Here is a 4,321-nt window from a genome sequence, read left to right on the forward strand (position 1 = left end):
TTCCTCCGGCTGTCGTGACGTCACGTCACGTGGTTTGGTGGCTGCCCGGCCGCACCCAAGGGCTGAACTGAGTGATTGCAATGTGCAACGCATAAAATACTGAGGCTTGTGGCTCCCACTGCAATGTCCTCTCAACGGGGACGCTGTTAGCATGTATACATCCGGATCTTTCAGCAATTTTGTGGCGTAGTTTCCCTGTTCTGTGCAGACAGTTTTAACAGTATGGCAAGATGGCATTTTTGCTCACTTACAAACAGTATGTAACGCTAAAAAAACACAACGAACAGCGAATAGCGGCCGACCGGACACATGCAAACTTCTGTGCCTTAGCTACGCTAGCGAGTCGTCTGCGTTTCGCTGTCCTTTCTGTGTTTTCATGACGTCATTTGCTATGTCGTAACGAGTTCTTCAGAACCAACTAGCCAACTTTTTTATATGATCAACTTTCTTACCCGGATGCACGAAAGAAAGCGTAACGTCGCGCAGCAACCTGTTCATCTTCATGAATTGATTAAATTACACGTGACATTAATCATTCAAGTAGAATTCTGTGTCGTAATTGGCAAATATTCCTAATATTAACGCGGTATAAACATCTAGGACTGACTCTCAGCGTTACAAGGCTTGCGGTCAAAGAGACTCCCGCATGCCATGAGTCGCATGATATGTCAAACAGCTCTGACGGATCTACAGGCACCGTTCCTAGGGTGGGCAAAATCAGGTACGTGCTGATGCTGACGTTTGCGATCTCCAGGGCGCACTTTTGGTCTCTGCAATTTAAGCTTTTTGCCTTTCCAGGTCTGCATGACGTAAAAAAATAGCACGTATAAATAATGAACAGAATGTGGCAAGGAATCGATGTATTCATTTCTTTAAGTAAAATTTATTGTCCCTGGGCATCAATGATGGGTGAAGGTGTGATGAAAAATGTAGTAGTGATTAAATGAATGAAAAAAAGGCTAGCTGATTTGATGAAATCCAGCAGAAAACGATGATATGGTCCCTGCGTCTAGGCAATCTATGAAGCAGGGTTGCTTGGTGAAAGACACTTTACCTTCAGGTGCCGGATCCTTGTAGGCTTGAGAGTTGGGCAGTCCCACAAGTGATGAATGTAGGCTTCAATGTCTTCGTGTTTACATATCGGACACCCTGGCCGAGCTTTGCACAGAGGCAGTGTCGCATCCAATGAAGTCTCGACTGAGGAGCGACGTTTGCTAGTTGAAAACGTATTCATTTCCTCGAACAAACCGCGTAGTCAAGTTTCCAACTAAATTGGCTTAAAGGCAGAGCCAGGGGTCGTGTTACATACGTTGTCAACTTTCCGCTGTCCATATTGCGCCCATCACAGATTATCTGTCAGTGGTCACCTAGATATACCAGTGGCTTTCACACGTCTACGGCAAGCTACCAGCCCATTGGGTGGTGGGCGATCGGACCTTACCATGCTCTGCATATCGCACATCCAATGGCAGCCAGTAGTCAGGTCCGTGGTCGGCTGCCGTTGACAGAGCACTGCGATGAACCTTGCCATTGGCTGCGTATACATTCCAAGTGCAGCCAATGGTAAGGTCCGATCGCCAACCACCCAACAGTGGGGTCGCCTGCCCCAGACGCTTGAAAGCCGCATTTACATCTGAGTGACCACTGATATAAGACCGAACGTATGCGAAATGGACAACGAAAAACGAATAGCTATTAGAATATTGCTCTAGGTTCACGAAATGCCGTTTTGTTTTTTCAGGTACCGGTACTCTGGTGTAATCAACGCTCTAATTGTTTGCGTTGCGTGGGCAGGCTATGTCCGACTCTGCGAGCACATTGTGGCTTGCATTTTTTGTAGCGATAGCTACACTACGCCACCTCTTCGAACCTTCAGCGTGGCAACCGTGGCCACCCCTGGTCACGTGGCTGGTCACGTGGTGCGGATCAGCGCCATGTAAAGTGGGAGAAAGATGTAGAAGGAACGCCCAGCGAAACGGAGCGGCGAAAGACTGACTTTGCAATTCGACTGAGCGAGTTCCACTCTGCCAGATGTATCTACCGAGTCACTCCAACCAGAGCGAAACCACAGCCATTTTTTTTTGGTTCGCTACAAATGCTGAGAAAGGATTCCCGCGAATTTCTCTCCACTCGCACATTATTCCGCGACAGCTTGTAAACGTGTGGCTAAAGCAAATAGAGGTTCTTACACAAAGCCGTGATCCTTCAGGAGGATGTGTACATTTATTATTAGAACCTAGAATCGTCAATTAAAAAACAGTACAAAAATATTCGAGTGTGTCTCTAAAGAGGCAAAATCACAATTCTGTACTCCCTAGGTAAGCCTATCTGCTTTGACACCAAAATTTAGGGGAGAAAAATCGTCCTGGTGATCTGTCTAAACTAGCAGCAACCTTTTAGTTACAAGCTGTTCAACGATTTGCTGAGTATTTTAATTGAGCAGATTGTTAAAAGTTTCCACTTGATAAACTTTTTTTGTAAAGATGAACAGTGGGATATCGCATCGACTTCTACTAACAGTTGATGATCAGAAAAAAAAATTACACAGCTGTGAATAAATACATGGCAATGCAGCATGGCTGCAAACGATGTAAATCGTTCGGCGATGGGTTCATAGAAGTTTTCATCACCATTAGAAAAATATGAGTGGCAGCAGTGAAGGCTGTTTTTACAATCAATGGGGCAGTCACCTAACTTCTTCACGCCGGCAAAAAAAAACTGATTCTATAGAGCCCGTGAGTTAGGGAGGTAACTGCTGTAAATAACTATAACATTATTAATTATTATGATTGCCAGCCCCCCATTATTATCATCATCTCTATCAGCAGAACAACGTCCACTCCCGGACCAGGACTTGTACTTTTGTTCGCGTGTTGATGGAGTTGAAGCACCAGGACTTAGGTTGGACCGGTGAACAGAGCCCCGAAGTACTTCAAGCTTCAAGAAAACTACACGGGATCAGTGACCGGGCAGCCCAAACGTACGCTCTCGGCCGTAGAGAATGCGGGCCTCCACGTGGAGTACCAGCTCAGCAGCTCCTACAAGAACGCGCCAATCGTAAATGAATAGTTGCGCCAAAGGAATCCTAAATTATTCTGACCTCCCTCATCAAGCTATATTTTAGAAACACTTTGCATCTATATGATCGCGGTAACTGCGCTTGCTGCGTCCTACGGTATGGCAGCCGGTGTATTTCAATGCGATTGGTTGCATGCGGGATCAACATGTGCACAGTTACCTTGAAACCCTATTGAAGACAAAGCATACATGGATAGTAGTTTTGAGGACAAGGAAATGACGCAGTAATTGTCTCACATCTCAAGGACACCCGAACCACGCCGTAGGGCAAAAGAGAAAGGTGGTAGTGAAAGAAGAAAGAGAAAAAGAGGGGCTGTAGTGGAGGAATCCGGAAAAAAATTCGACAACTTGGGGATCCTCAACGTGCACTGACATCGCACAGCACACGGGCGTATTTTTCGTTTAGCCTCCATCGAAAGGGAGCCACCGCGGTCAAATTGGAACCCGGAAACGCCCTGACCACTGAGCCACCACGGTGGGTAATGGTAGTGGGTGTCGCAACTGACCTGAACATCTGAGACGGCTTAATCTCCTGGAGTAGGCTGTTCAAGCCGTAACTGCCCTATGTGTTTATAGCTATTCAGTAACATGATAGCCGCGCTATTCGCCTGTTTAATCTTCCTAGGAACTGTAGCAGTCAGGTGTCTTATTCAAAACAATGTTGTTTCGACAGGAGTGTCTGACTCTCAAGGGAAGTTTTGTATGCACAACATGCAAAACACCAGGCGATTTTAGAATATAGCTGACTATAGAGATTTTTCAAGCTTTATTAAATGTGAGAGGCACACAAGCACAATGATGTGCCGTGTTGCGTCCGTCAGTGTGGGCGCGAATATTTGTCTGTTAGGATAAAACAGGACAGGAATAACTTTATTAAATGCCGGCAACCGACGATTTAACGCGTCGATTTAACCCACTCGCAACACAGCTTCCGCTTCCAGACTGGTTGAGTACAAAAGATCAGTACAAACTCTTCCGCGTGTCTCATGACAGGGACCACTGCTAGCACATTAAAAAAGTGGGATATGAAGCATCTAAACCCGCAGATGCACACTATAGCTCACCACATGAACCCAAAACTGTGGGACACCTCTTAAACAGTTTTCCTCACAAAGCGAAAAAAATTCTCAAGCAGTGTTAACAAAAATAACAGACAGCAAATAAAAATCGAGGTTTAAGCTCGAAGGGACATAAATAGCACTGCTTTTTCTAACAGTCCATTGCAGAGAATACTGCAAGTTAT

The 4,321-nt window shown here is 45.6% G+C and overlaps 1 pseudogene; it reads left to right on the plus strand.

The window, feature by feature from the left end:
* Positions 1–1,156: 1,156 nt before the first annotated feature.
* LOC144102862 (U4 spliceosomal RNA) lies at positions 1,157–1,286 on the plus strand (annotated as a pseudogene).
* The last annotated feature ends 3,035 nt before the right edge of the window (positions 1,287–4,321 follow it).

This window comes from Amblyomma americanum, chromosome 8 (assembly GCF_052857255.1).
Source record: "Amblyomma americanum isolate KBUSLIRL-KWMA chromosome 8, ASM5285725v1, whole genome shotgun sequence".
NCBI classification, from domain to species: Eukaryota; Metazoa; Arthropoda; class Arachnida; order Ixodida; family Ixodidae; genus Amblyomma; species Amblyomma americanum.